The sequence below is a fragment of the Pimephales promelas genome, chromosome 17 (assembly GCF_988280905.1).
Source record: "Pimephales promelas chromosome 17, fPimPro1.hap1.1, whole genome shotgun sequence".
Taxonomy (NCBI): domain Eukaryota; kingdom Metazoa; phylum Chordata; class Actinopteri; order Cypriniformes; family Leuciscidae; genus Pimephales; species Pimephales promelas.
This window is the reverse complement of record NC_142785.1, coordinates 10,930,124-10,945,641: the sequence shown is the minus strand read 5'-3', so window position 1 is coordinate 10,945,641 and position 15,518 is coordinate 10,930,124. Positions and strand designations below refer to the sequence as shown.

At 38.8% G+C, this 15,518-nt stretch overlaps 1 protein-coding gene across 4 annotated transcripts in view; it reads left to right on the top strand.

Annotated features, from left to right (window-relative positions):
* Positions 1–3,884: 3,884 nt before the first annotated feature.
* samd14 (sterile alpha motif domain containing 14) overlaps positions 3,885–15,518 on the top strand; it is a 316,013-nt gene continuing 304,379 nt past the window's right edge. For 2 of the 4 annotated variants that reach the window (XM_089121895.1, XM_089121894.1), the window contains exons 1-2: positions 3,888–4,082; positions 4,164–4,206. The gene's annotated coding sequence lies outside the window, so the exon portion shown is untranslated. Of the gene's footprint in view, positions 4,083–4,163; positions 4,207–15,518 lie in introns of all 4 variants that reach the window. The other 2 variants (XR_016147028.1, XM_089121893.1) reach the window with 2 other exon arrangements.

Here is a 15,518-nt window from a genome sequence, read left to right as displayed (position 1 = left end):
AAGTCTATCTTTGGTCTCATTAAACTATAATTTGTTCCATGGCGCAAAAAAAAAAAAAAAGTTTTTTAAGGTTTCATGGCTATTTTTTAATATTGTCTTCACCAGTGTTGGGGAGTAGTTAACTCGAAGCTACTAACTTAACTACATTTTTGAGTAGCTTGGCAGTAGCTCAGTTGCTTTTTAAACAGTGTAGCTTTTCCAGTAGCTAACTACTTTTTGGAGCAAGTAGCGGTGTAGCTCGAGCAAAAGCTACATCGCGTTTGTCGAGCCTGCGCGAATCAGCGCGATGCTAGGATATTCTTCTTCTTGTTAGATTACAAACTCATTTTTTTGCCATCACCGCCACCTGTTGTTTAATCACACATCTGCGGCTAACAGTTCACTGACGTACAGAAGTGTGTTGACACACACATGATGATGGAGCAAGATGTGACAGCAGATTTGGAGGATGGAGAAACAACTAACGTTTTTGAAATCATAATTTTATTGCATTGTTTTAGTGTTTAAAACAATGCAATAAAATTATGATTTCAAAAAGTATTGTTGTCCCCTTCTGTCCTCAGACACGTATTCAGTTATTAATAATACGTTGTTCAAAAAAGCAAAAGTAGTTTCAATGTAGCTAGCTACTTTTTGATAGTAACTTGTAGTGTAGCTAACTACTTTTCCAAAAGAGTAGCTTGACTGTAGTTTAACTAGCTTGTAGCTTGTCAAACTACAGTTTCAGAGTAGCTTCCCCAACACTGGTCTTCACTATATGAACCATAGACGTTGGAACAGGGGGGGCGGGAGGGGCGGCCGCCCCCCCCCTCCTTCGGCCGCCCCCTAAATTCACCTAAGCACGGGCGTCAGTTTGAAATTTGCTGGGCACAGAGACACATTTGGAAGTGCTGGGTACAAACTTGTCAAACTGTGCAGCCTTTTTATTCAACCCATAAATAAACTCGTCGATCCGCCAGACTTCATTTGACCGTTTTAATGGTCTAGTGGTAGCTCTTTTGCCCAGAGTGCCAGAAGTTACGGGTTCTAATCCGCCCTAGGTACAGTTTTTTTCTCTCTCATCAAAACAGAATATGTCCATCTGTGGTTACAGTCAATATCAAGCATAGGACACATTTATTTTGTGATTTTTACCGGAATGAATAGAGTCTCCGACGTAAAGGCGATTAAAGTGCGCGTCCGAGTGAAGACTGCGCGCCACAGAGAACATAGCCTACAACTGACAGCAGCGGCAACAAGCGTTCCTCTTGATTTCAAAAACAAAACATTTTAGCGCTAGATCTCTTATTTAAACGAACTAAATTAATGCTCTGCTTAACAGGATATGTTTTATTTATGTTTAAAACGTTTTATTTTCCGATATATGGTGACTCAAGCACTGATGGATCAAGGAGCGGTCCATCAGTAGAGTCACCATATCGGAAAACATTTGGAATGGGTCAGACATAGCCCACAGTAATTCTGACTTATTATGTTTTTTAAAAGAATTTCGTTTTTATAAATTGTATTTCATTTTAATCAATCGTTTTAATCAACAAGTTGACTGATAAATTCTCAGAAAATGGATTTAATACCAATATTTTGAAACGGTGCGTAATTCCGACAACCCCCCCCCCCCCCCCCCCCTTACCGGGAATCCCGCCCCCCCTCTCACAAAATAGTTCCAACGTCCCTGATATGAACAATAAAATAAAATGACATAACCCTGTCTCTGTTTGATAAATGTCAATAAAAATCCAATGTTTCATATTTTTAAAATGAAAACAAAAAGATCATGTTCATTTTGTTATAATATATGCAGTGAAGAGAATCGCGTTGCCTGAACCACATGGCCATTAGGCTATTATAGGCTATGTTGTTTTTTGTTAATGAAGAGTCAGAGGGTTTTTATAACATATTTCGTCTAATTGTTGACGAAAAGATGCAGAGTTGTAGCAAATTTCGTTTTATTGTTGCCAAAAATATAGAGTAGAGCGTGATGAGTGACGCGATCAAGTACGCTCTGTTCCATTTGCAGAATAACCGGACTTGCGTCCTCGCATCCTCGGGAGTTCGTTCTCCGGAGTCGTACTTGCAAGTCTGAACTACCAAGGACGCAAGTCCGAAGTCTGCGTACTTGGTATTGAGAAACGGCCCATGTCTTTAGACAGGTGCGTTCCATTCGACCGTAAGTGGACTGCGAAGTGGACTTCACAGGGTATTTCGCCATCTTAAGTGAGATTCCAATTCGACGGGAACGAACATGTTCAGTTCAAAGGGCACTGCAAACGGCATAGGGAATAAGGGAACATCGATACATCACTTCACAGGAAGTCAGTGAAGTCCACTTCAACTGATATACCGTGTTCAGGGACTAGGGAGCAGTGAACACTGCATAGGGACCCTGTCGAATGGAACGCACCTCCCAGGTCTCTACTCACTCACCCGGAAGTATGCATGCGACGCAGCAGCACCAGCTCCGCGGGTCCTACCATGCCAGTGACGTCATCGAAATTGCCCGCGCTAACAAGCGCAATTTTGAGTTGCTTAAAAAAAGCTAGATTAATATTTTTTATTAAAATGTTTGGGGTCTACTCACTCACCCGGAAGTATGCATGCGACGCAGCAGCACCAGCTCCGCGGGTCCTACCATGCCAGTGACGTCATCGAAATTGCCAGCGCTAACAAGCGCAATTTTGCGTTGCTTAAAAAAAGCTAGATTAATATTTTTTATTAAAATGTTTAGTGTAATTTACTTTTAATTGTCATAAACAACACGTTTTCAACGTTGATTTTTCAGTTCAGTTCATCTTTATGGCAGTATGAATCATAGAAGTATGAAATACATAGATGCGGCCCTATCGGCCGCTTGAGCGCACGTCATCGGCGCCGCCATATTGCAAAGGGCAACTTTCTCATCCTTCTCATAACTAGAATTAAGATAAATGCCTCTTTCGTGTGCTTCTTGTGGCTTTGCAAATCACCACACAACTGAAAACTGGTCTCGAGGAATTATCTTTCCCAAGCAAGACTGAACATTTGTTTCTGGTTGTATTTGGTCATGATATAATTAAGTTAGTTATGACGTTTAGGAGAAAGGCAGTGAAATTTAAAAATACTGTTATTATGTCACGAAATGTAGTTTTAATAGTTTTTCAGTCGAAAATGTAGTTGTTTAAAGCTCAAATCTGTGGTTTATTTATAAAGATAGCGCCTATTTAAAATTTAATCTGACGTTTTCGGAGATGCATTTCCTCGGCTAGTGCTTCTGACGTTTGCAGCTGGCTCTAATGTCTCTAGTAGTTAAACATGAGATATAATTTTGATTAAAGATTACTTTTGATTTAAAGATTGATTAAGAGGGCACATGAAATATTATTATTATTAATGACGGTGATGTTATAAATTATGAATCATTTATAATACTGCAACATTCCATAAAATATGTTGTAGAGATGTATATGTCTTATGCACAACTCAAATATTTAAAATAAATATGTTATTCATTTTAAAAACATAGCCTATTTTTTATTATTACTATGCATATTCTAATCATGCTTGATATGTTTTTGAAGTTGTGTGGTTGCATTTTAAAAGATGAGAATCCACATATAGGCAGATTTACCATACATAGCCGACACATAAGTACCTATTTTATTTTATTATGTATATGTAATTGAAATGGAAGCAGATACACACTTATAGATTTCCTCTGTGACGGTTATAAAAGCTGATTGGTTGTTGGAGTGGTAATAACATTGATTCATGATGCACATGTGCCTCCTTCCCTTCTCTCTCTGTCTGTCTCTCTCAGCCTCCTTCATTTCAACACTGTCCTTGGGTGTGTATAGTGTCTGACATTCTGTTGCTGAGGGCGCTCTCTCTCTCTCTCTCTCTCTCTCTCTCTCTCTCTGTGTGTGTTTGTGTGTGTGTGTGTGTGTGTGTGTGTGTGTACACATGCAGAGTAGCCCAATGACGTTGTAAATTTGTGCTCATACAGGAACAGAAGTCCTCCAGCACCATCCCGTGAGGAGGGCAGAAAAGCAGTGTGACAGCCCATCCCAGCAGCTGAGCTGTGCTGTGGGATACGCAACTACATAGAGGTGAGTCTGTTTATCCATCTTTCTCTTCCATCCTGTCCCCCTTCCATCCATGTGTCATAATTAAATATTAATGATTTACAGCTTCTGTTATTCCTGATTGTCATCTGCAGCTCTTGTAGCAGAGGTGAGCTATATTAATGCTTTCTATAAAGATTGTAATTACTTCATTCACATGTAATGTATTGATCAGGCTTTGTATTGCATACAAGGTTATATATCTCTACGTAGTACGGAAATGTTGATGAGCATGTATCCTTTTTTTTAGCCCTGCAGTGAAAGTTAGCTTTTATTTGCTGATATGTGCACACAGGTCAGATTCGTCCCTTCCCATCTCCATATCGATTTGTTTGCTATTGCCATTCCCTGCCTGTCAGCTACTTAGCAGCCCTACCCCCCTAATTCTTATAGATGGGATAATGTGTGAGGGGGCAGTTTTATGGCCATTAGCTTTATATCTCTATCACAGAGGCATGACTTGTGAAAGTGAGGCCTTTATAGTCATACAGACAGTCAGCCTATATTGATTTCTTAAAAAGAACCAAAAGTTAGATGTTTGAGATCAAATTGTATTCCTGTCTTGTTTATTTTGTATAGTAACTAGCCCTAGAAGAAGCCATGGCTAATGGATCAGGCAGTTGAACTTAACCACGGGGAGGTGAATCTTTCAACAACCTCTCAATCATAATCCAACTCTACTCGCTGTTCCGTGATGATAAAAGTCTGTAAAAATCCTACATTTAATATCAGTTACCAGTTACCTTACTCTTTACGGTTAAAAACTGTAATACATCCAGGGGAAAGAAGATCTAATAGACATTTCATGTAATTTTACAGTAAAATAGTCTACTGCAATTAAATATAGTTTTTGGAAGTGAAAAATAACATGTCATCTTATAATTTACAGTGAAAAACTGTGAATTGACATTCCCATAATTCTCTGTGAGACTGCTCACTCTTGACGGTTTTTAATTGATATGACGTTTTATTTTTATTTCTTATCCCTCATGTTCATTAGGGTTTTATGTTACATCTTATGTTGTCAAATGCATGTTTATCGCGTTATTTTAGTTAAGTCAAGTCAAGTCACATTTATTTATATGACGCTTTTCACAATACAGATTGTATCAAAGCAGCTTCACAGTGATAACATGAAAGTAGTACAACACAGATCAATAATATTGTTAAATATTAAATATTAAATAACCCCGAGTAAGCAAGCCAAAAGCAAGGCTGAAGCAAGGCGACAGTGGCAAGGAACCAAAACTCCATCAGATTGGATGGAGAAAAAAACCTTGGGAGAACCCAGGCTCAGTCGGGGGCCAGTTCTCCTCTGGCTTACATTCATATTGTTTATATATAAATATTAAATATAAATATTATTTATATATAAAACGGCGCCATAACATATCGCCGGCGTTGAGTCGTCTCTTCACAGGCGCTGGTCCTCTCATCACAGGCGTTGGGGCATCCGAAATCCCCTTGAGAGGCTGGACACAAAACTGGACCTGACGAACGCCATTTTTTTTTCGGGACAAACGTCCCGAGATAACAGCAGAAAGGCAGATGGGAGATAATTAGCATAGCTGATGTTCATAATGATTTCCATTATACGGGAGTCGGTGTTAGAAAACCACTATCTCACAAACTCTCTGCAATCCAAACTCTCCGCAACCCAACCATACGCGCCGACCCGTTTGACTAAGGCTGTCGAGCCCCACTGTCGCGGTAATGCGTTTCAGTGGCAAACGGTTCTGTATGGCATAACAGAGGACTAAAAGGTAAGCATTATGTGAATGATTGACTAAAGAGATGCGTCTTTAATCTAGTTTTAAACTGTGTCAGCGAGTCAGAGCCTCGGACCGTATCGGGAAGGCTATTCCAGAGTTTTGGAGCTAAATGCGAGAACGCCCTCCCTCCTTTAGTGGACTTAGATATCCTAGGAATGACCAGAAGCCTTGAATTTAGTGATCTTAAGGAACGCGGTGGATTGTAGGGCGAAAGAAGGTCCGTTAAGTACATTACTCACTTTAGTGTCCTGTGTTAGCATAAACAGTGTTGTGTGTATGACATTGTGCACTCTATTTATATAAGTATTTTGTGGTATCCTGGGGATAAACTACTCTTTATGAACATAATTAAATTAGTGGCTTTCTCTTTGCCATCAGTTTTTTTTTTTTTTTTTTTGACAAGTGGTTGTCAATATAAGTAAAAACAGATGTTAGTAATTTGGTCTACATTGAAACCTGACTTATTATTATTATTATTAATATTTTACTGTGAATTTAAGTTATAAATAAATATAGACAAATAGATGGACTGGACTGGACTGGACTGAACTGGACGATAGATAGATAGATGTTATGAATGTAATGGCAGGGGCACTGACCAGTCTGTAGGTGCTGGGCAGCAGATGGCACAGTGGCCTGGACACTATGTGGCAGCAAAATCTAGCATGGCCAACAGTGCTGTATCTGTATTTTTTTGTTGCCCTACTAAGAGACTTTGTGCATATGTGAATTTAACAATTTATATGTAACATAAAACATGTACAGTAGAATAAACAAACAAAAATGAAACAAGGGATAGTTTGCCAAAAATGGAAATTCTGTCATTATTCACTCATCCTTATATCATTCCAAACCATTAAGACTTTGAAGATTTTTTTTCATATTAAATTATATATAATTTATATTTGTCCATATAAAATAATTTGGTTGCCAACATTCTTAAAAAACATATTATTTTGTGGTCCAAAGAAGGGGAAAAAAACATACACAACTACATTTTTGGTAAACTCTTTTAAACAGCACAGGGAATACTTTCTTCCTCTAAAATAAAAAATAAATATAGCTGCAAGCAGCGATGGCGGGCCCAAGCCGGTGGCACCGCAACTCCGGCGCCTTTAGTTGCCTAAAGGCACCGGGATGGCGGTACCGCCGGCTTTGGCCCTTCATCGCTGCTTGCAGCTATATTTATATATATACAGTATATACAGTATATATGTATATATATATATATATATATATATATATATAAAGCCGGTGGCACTGCCACCTTGGTGCCTTTAGGGTTATTCTGCATGACGTGCAAAAACGTAACCCCCACTTTGACTGAATGGCTCTGCAAAAGTGCGCATCGAGGGCACATTTCAACCACAAAGTATGCGTGAGCAACCTTCTGAAAGGTCAGGTGTGCATCCAGGTCTACATCTGTACTGTGTTTACATTATAGTATTTAGGGATGCGCCGATCCGATACTCAGGATCGGTATCGGCCCCGATACTGCCATCTTTGCCGGATCGGGTATATTTCCACCACTTTAATCAAACCACTCTTCTTTAAAACATTATGATGTGATTTTTTTCACATGTATTTTGTTACTCTTATTGAGCTATTTTGTCCGCACACAGGACTCACTGCCAATCGTACGTGCTCACATCATTCTCTTTCTGTGAAAGCTGTATACTGCATTCACCAGTTTTCACTCTACAGTGGTGGACCAGAGCACTAAAATTATTTCTCACTTAAACTACAATCAAATGGATTTTCCCACACATTTCGCGTTAGTCCTCTGCATGGCATTTTATTATTTTCTGCGCAGCTTCAGAAGTGCACGCACGCAGCTCAGAACAAACATGACACACGACACGCACACACACTCAGTGGCGAGGGAGGCGCGATCGAACTCTGTGTGTGTTTGTGTGTGAACAGTGGAAACTCCATTTTGTTCATACAGGAAAATATTCAGACTAATGTCTTGTGGGAGCAACAGAATACATGTAACGGCATTATGTAATCAGGATACAAAAATCCAGTAACTGTAATTTGTTAGAGTGAGTTTAGTTACATCAAAATAAGTAGCAATCAGATTATAGTTACTTTTTGAAAAAGGAGGGATGGCTTTCAGGATTACAAAGATTTAATTTAAAATTTAGTAAATCTGTATTTTGTAATCTGTATTTTAATCAAGCGTTTCTTGATCAATGACTCGTGACACAAGTTACGTGTGCCACCCGCTGGTGACTGCACAAAATAACAGATCTCGACAACAATCTCCTCAGACGCAGATTGAATCACTGCTGCTAGAAACGATGCTGCCCATGGGTAAAAATGCATTAGTTTCTTGGAAATTCCGTAATCTCATAATCTCTTCTCAGTCAAACTTAAGGGGATGTTCGCTGCTAACGTAGGGGAACTCCCACTGACAACGGCCCTAGTTCAGTCAGGCAAATTGAGAAAGATCACGGCGTTAGTCAACATTTAGGACTATTTTAAAATAAACTAATATGTAGATTGTGCAGAATTTTTAAATGTTGTGTTTTTATTATTTCCTTGTAGCCTACATGTTAGTTAAAAATAAAACAAAATAATTTGTAAAACGAAACTGTAGGAACTGGATGTCTCTATAGCCCTTTAAATATATTTTCAGGGCTGTGAAATTCTTTATAAATAAAAGTTTTTTTGTTTTTTTTTAATATCTGCCCTTGAAGTAATCCAAAAGTAGGCAATTACTTTCATTTTCTTGTACTTGGATTACGTTACTGAATTCTTTTTTTTTTATGAAATAATTTGTAACTGTATCGGAATACATTTTTAAAGTAACCCTCCCAAGCCTGGTCTTGTGTGGACGTCCGTTACTTTCACTTTTTAAGTTAGCGATTTTTAAGGCCCCAATCCTACTGTATTACCTAATGTGTGGATATTGATCCAATAGGCCTACCTAATTTTGAACACAAGAGGGCAGTATAGCACTATGAATGGTTTTTTTTCTCTTTTAAATAAACCATTCTGGCTGTTTTTAAACTTAAACATAATTCTTAAATTTAAAAAAGGAATAAAATGGCTATAGTTCCAATATTGGTATAGTCTTATAGAAAAATAAATGGTGAATAATACAATTTTTAGAAGATATGAGACGTTTCCTGATTCTTTTTTTGACATAATCCCTTGCCATAGCAAAACTGTTTGACATATTCGATATCCGTTCACAATTTATTATCTTTAATGTATTTTCATTATTTTGAAGAAGTTTGGTGGGAATAATTAAAAAACACTTAAGAGGGGGGAATAAAATGTAAAGGCTGGTTTTGAAAAACATTCACATACAGACCAAAATAACCGACTTCCTGTTGGGCTGGCTTAAAGTTGTTTGGGCTAATGAGATCTATGTACCGAGTTTAATATTATTACATGCAAGTGTGTTTGATTTATGGACCAAATTTTCAGACCAAGTTTATGGACCAAGTTAATTTAATTAATAAACTAATTATATAAAACAATGCATATGCAGTACAATTAAACTGGTTATATGCCTTTATTTATAAAAAATAAAAAACATATTTAAAAAAATTCCAGGCTTAAGGCATTTATTTTCTTTTATGCAGGCTACACACACAGCAGTGAAATGGTTAAGCCCCCTCCCCCTAAAAACCCACACACACCCACACAGGGAGAGACACAGAGATGTAGGCTCAGAGAGAGCATGACCACATTCAAACAAAAATATCTGACTTCCTTTTGGTCCGAGCTAATGACTATGTATTCGAAAGTTGTCCGGCATGAGGAGTACAATGTATATACTGATTTTTGTAACTGTAGATAAAACTAACAACCCCACTTTTGTCAAAAGGTGGCGCTATTTAGTCCTTGCACCATGCCCGTTTCTGAAACTTTGCACATGTCTACTGGCTAATAAATGTATGTGTCTGTTGAGTTTCATGCAATTTCAAGCATGCTAAGAGTCTCAAAAGCATCCTAAAATAATTTCAAAGTTTGAAGCGTTGCCACGGCAACAGTTTCAAAGATATCAAGAATCCATTCACACGTCTTCATCTGCCGTATGTTTACATTATACAGATGAAGGTTGAAGCAAATCGGGTAAAAATAAGAGGGTGATTTCAAAGCATTTTGAAAGTGACACACTTCCTGCTGTCAGTTGGTGGCGCTATAACTTTGACTCACAATAGTCACATCCATGTGATCATCCTCTTACAGCGAACAAATTGCTGAAGTTTCATCAAGATCAGTTAATGTATGCTGAACTTATGACACACTCCCTGTTTCACGTTTCTCGCCATAATTCCGTTTCCTCGCCACGGCCAAACCGTTTGAGATATAAAAAATCCCCTCGCAAACTTTCATCCTCAATGTCTTGACTTTATGCTGTTCGAGTTTCATCGAATTTGGATCAGAGGTCTAGGAGGAGTATTTCAAATTTCATTGCATGCGTTTTACAAACAACCCTCAATAGCCGACTTCTTGTTGGCTGGGGTAAAAAGTAAGAGTGTGAAGTATATATGAAACGATGAGATCAACATGTGTACCGAGTTTCATATCATTACATGCAAGCGTGTTTGATTTATGGACCAAGTTTTCGGACCCCGTTCCAGGGGGCGCTGTCTAGCCCCCTGCCACGCCCAGGTACCATCTTCAGCCCGGCTCAGATGGCTTTGGGATCTGACCTGTGTGCAAAGTTTCAAGAGTTTTCAAACCCGTTAAGGGCCCCAAAAGCCGCTAAGAGCCTCAAAACCATTAAAAACAATAATTTTAAAGTTTGATGCGTTGCTACGGCAACAGTATCAAAGATATCAAGAATCCTTTCACCGGTCTTCATCTGCTATGTATTTACATTATACAGATGAAGTTTGAAGCAAATTAGGTAAAAATAAGAGGGTGATTTCAAAGCATTTTGAAAGTGACACACTTCCTGCTGCCAGTTGGTGGCGCTATAACTTTGACTCACAATAGTCACATCCATGTGATCGGCCTCTTACAGCGAACACACTGCTGAAGTTTCATCAAGATCAGTTAATGTATGCTGAAGTTATAACACACTTCCTGTTTCACGTTTCTCGCTATAATTTCGTTTCCTCGCCACGGCCAAACCGTTCGAGATATCAAAAATCCCCTAGCAATTTTTTATCCTCAATGTCTTGACTTCACACTGATCGAGTTTTGTGGCATTTCTTTGAATTATCTAGAGAAGTACTTTAAATTATTCCATTGCATGTTTTTTTAACAAAAAACCCTAAATAGCCAACTTCCTGTTGGGCTGGGGTAAAAAGTAAGAGTGTGAAGTATATATGAACCAATAAGATCTATGTGTACCAAGTTTCATATTATTACATGCAAGTGTGTTTGATTTATGGACCAAATTTTCAGACCAAATTTATTGACCAAGTTAATCTGATTAATAAACTAATTATATAAAACTATTGTCAATGCACTACAATTAAACTAGTTATATGCCTTTACTTATAAAAAATAAAAATAAAAACTTATTTAAAAAATACCAGGCTTGAGAAATGTATTTTCTTTATGCAGGTCATACACACAGCAGTGAAATGGTTAAGCCCCCTCCCCCTGCACACACACACACACACAGACAGGCACACACACACAGACAGCCACACACACACACACAGACAGCCAAAGACACAGAGACACAGAGACATGTAGGCTCAGAGTGAGCCAGACCATATTCAAACAAAAATATCTGACTTTCTGTGGGTCCTAGCTAATAAGTGTAAATTAGAAAGTTGTCCGGCTCGAGGAGTACAATATACATCCCAATTTTTGTAACTCTAGTTAAAACTAACAACCCCACTTTTGTCAAAAGATGGCGCTACTGAGCCCTCACCACGCCCGTTTCTGAAACTTTGCACATGTCTACTGGCTAATAAATGTGATGTGTCTGTCGAGTTTCATGCAATTTGAAGCATGCTAAGGGTATCAAAAGCATCCTATAAGAATGTTAAAGTTTGATGCGTTGCCACGGCAAAAGTTTAAAAGATATCAAGAATCCATTCACAGGTCTACATCTACCGTATGTTTACATTATACAGATGAAGTTTGAAGCAAATCGGGTAAAAATAAAAGGGTGATTTCAAAGCATTTTGAAAGTGACACACTTCCTGCTGCCAGTTGGTGGCGCTATAACTTTGACTCACAATAGTCACATCCATGTAATCGTCCTCTTACAGCGAACACACTGCTGAAGTTTCAACAAGATCAGTTAATGTATGCTGAAGTTATATCACACTTCCTGTTTCACGTTTCTCGCCATAGTTTCGTTTCCTCGCCATGGACAAACCGTTCGAGATATCAAAAATCCCCTCGCAAACTTTCATCCTCATTGTCTTGACTTCACGCTGACTGAGTTTCGTCAAATTTGGATCAAAGCTCTAGGAGGAGTATTTCACATTCCATTGCGAGCATTTTACAAACAAACCTCAATAGCCGACTTCCTGTTGGGCTGGGGTAAAAAGTAAGAGTGTGAGGTATAGATGAAACGATGAGATCAACATGTGTACCGAGTTTCATATTATTACATACAAGCGTGTTTGAGTTATGGACCAAGTGTTCGGACCCCGTTCCAGGGGGCGCTGACGAGCCGCCCTGCCACGCCCGGGTACCATCTTCAGCCCGACCCTGATGGCCGCGGGTTCTGACCCGTGTGCAAAGTTTCAAGACTTTTCGAGCATGTTAAGGGCCCCAAAATGCCCAAAAGGTAGCAGAAAAATAATAAAGAAGAAGAATAAATATAGCTGCGAGCAGCGATTGCGGGCCCAAGCCGGTGGCACCGCAACCCCGGCGCCTTTAGTTACCTAAAGCAGTCATTCCCAAAGGCGGGGTCCCGACCCACACGTGGGTCGCGGGAGATTTTGTCTGGGTCGCCAAGTCGAGCACTATTTTTCAGTGTGTTGTAGGCTACTCTCTAGATCAGGGCTATTCAATTGGCGGCCTATTCAAACATATGGCCGAGGGCACCCCAACCTCCCTCTCCTCGTATTTTCTGGTGGTGCGGCTAAATTTGGTATATGCGCGTGGCCGCAGTGGCGCGTGCAGCTGGATGACTATACGCACTGTGTGTACCATGAACACCTGAGAGAAAAGTTTACAGTCGGATTATTTCAGCAGTTTTTATGTGTGTCCCGTATTTCTGTCAACTGAAGCAGCGATATTAATCATTCGTTGGTTTGATTATTTCCTTTCCATGAATTGGCCATTGGCCAAACGCGCGTGCATAACGGTCTGAAACGATTCGGATTTGTTCACCTGAAGCGGTTTCTCGGTAAGTAACAACATATAAAGAACAAAATAGCGCTGGTTTCAGTCGTTTCACTAGTTTACTTTGAACTAGGCAGCACGGCCCAGTGGATAACGAAACGCAAAGCTTAAAGGAGTCGCGTTTACTCCCGGTCCCGGACACTATTATTAAACAGCGTTGCGCGACATCCTTTAAGAAGCGTTTCCATCGGACACTCCTCTCTCTTACAAACCACAAATCACTCAATGATTTTAACTAGTTTTAAATCGGATGAAACAGTCTTAACATTCCCAACACTACCGATGAGAAAAATAGAAGAAACATGAATACAGTTAGAAGACTAAATGCCCTAATCACCACCCTTACAAACATTTACCATGTAATAGCCTGAATGTAATAATTTACCATGGTTTGGGCATAAATGTGGAATATTTATATTGAATGCTATGTTATAGTAATTTATATTTCCTTAGATTTATTAGGGGGGTAGAGGAATATGTATTTAATCGTGTGTATAGTTTTTTTTTTTTTTTTTTGTTTTTTTGCCTGTTTAGGCATTTTTTTATGCAGTGGTAGTGAGCCATGCATGGTTACAAAGTCTCACGGTCAGAATATTTTAATTTAAGCCTATAATAATTATTATAGTAAATTATGTACACTGTAACTATGAGAATATGAAAACAATGAGATGCCCTGTCAACTCTTCCTTTCTCATTTCACCTCTGCATATTGTCAACAACAGGTTAATAAAAAAAGTGCTTTGTCAAATATCTGTATCTCTTTTAAATAGTTAACTGGAAGCTTAAAAAATGACCTTAAAAAATGGTCATACATATTTTGTTAATGCATAAATTCTCTTCGTGATATATGAACTATATGGGCCTAATGTTTTTTGGGTCACAAGGATTTATCGACTTTAAAATGTGGGTCCCCAGAAAAAAAGTTTGGGAAACACTGACCTAAAGGCACCGGGATGGCGGTAGCGCCAGCTTTGGCCCGCAATCGCTGCTCGCAGCTATATTTAAGTATATATATGGTGCCTTTAGTGTTATTCTGCACGACGTGCAAAAACTTAACCCCCGCTTTTTTAAGTATATATATATATATATATATATATATATATATATAAAGGGTTATTCTGCACGACGTGCATAAACTTTAACCCCCGCTTTGACTGTCGAAGAGAAGTGTGCTGAAGAGCTTGCATCAGTGAGGGCTTTGCAAAATATATATATATATATATATACACACACACACACACACACACATATAAATGAGGTTAGTGTTTTACAATATTAAGGAAAGCAAATATATTAAAATATAGCACTCGAATTTTAAGTTCATTCAGCTTCAATTACCAATTTGTAGTTTACCAATTTATCTTACTTTTATTTAAAGCAAACTATACATTTAAAAGATTAGGGTTGTATGCATATTTTGTCATTGAAAAAAATACAAAATTGTTATGCAAAAAGATAAGGACTTGCAGGAAAAATCTACAGTCAGCCACACACACACACACACACACACACACACACACACACACACACACACACACATTAACACAGACACCAGCACCCCCCCCCCCCTCCTCCCCACACAGACACTGATAGAGACAAGATACACATCCAAACTGCAATATCTGACTTTCTTTCGGTCTGAGCTTCTTACTGTTAATTAGAAAGTTGATCGGCTTGACAAGAACAATATACGTGGCAAGTTTTGTAACTGTAGGTAAAATGGGCAAAGTTATAACACATTTTATGTCCTTTTTTAGTCATAAAATTCATTTCCTCACCACGGCCAAACCGTTCGAGAAATCAAAAATCTTCCGAAATTGACCCTTCGCTAAGCCACGCCCGAAAACCGCCACTGGCCAATCATGTCTTAGCAACCGTAACTATTCGCGGGAGGTCTGTCAAGCTTTCGAACGAGGGAACATGCTGAAGCATTGTGCGTATGGATTGTGCAAATCTTATACCGGTATACTAAAAGTTTGGACGGGGGAGAGGAGTTGTTTTCCTTCCAGAAAATCTAAAAGCCATGGGGAGAAATGATTGGCGTGATCTAGCATCTATGTGCCAGACCCATTCTGGTAAATGTCGACATGCTTAACAAAAACACCTATTCTATTGCTTGGAAATATTGACGGTTCTTTGGTCATAATGATACAACGTAAAATAAGACGATTAAAGAGACAAGACAAAGGCTCACTGACATAGGCTACTTTAAAATATATTTCAGTATTTTGTTAATCGACGTCCTACTAATGTGACCCCTAACTTAACCCAATCCGATCGCGGCTCTCCCGGTATTAGTGTTATTTCACAAGATTTATTGATAAGCTGTTTGATTTATAATTATTAAGATTATTTTCACATACCCTGC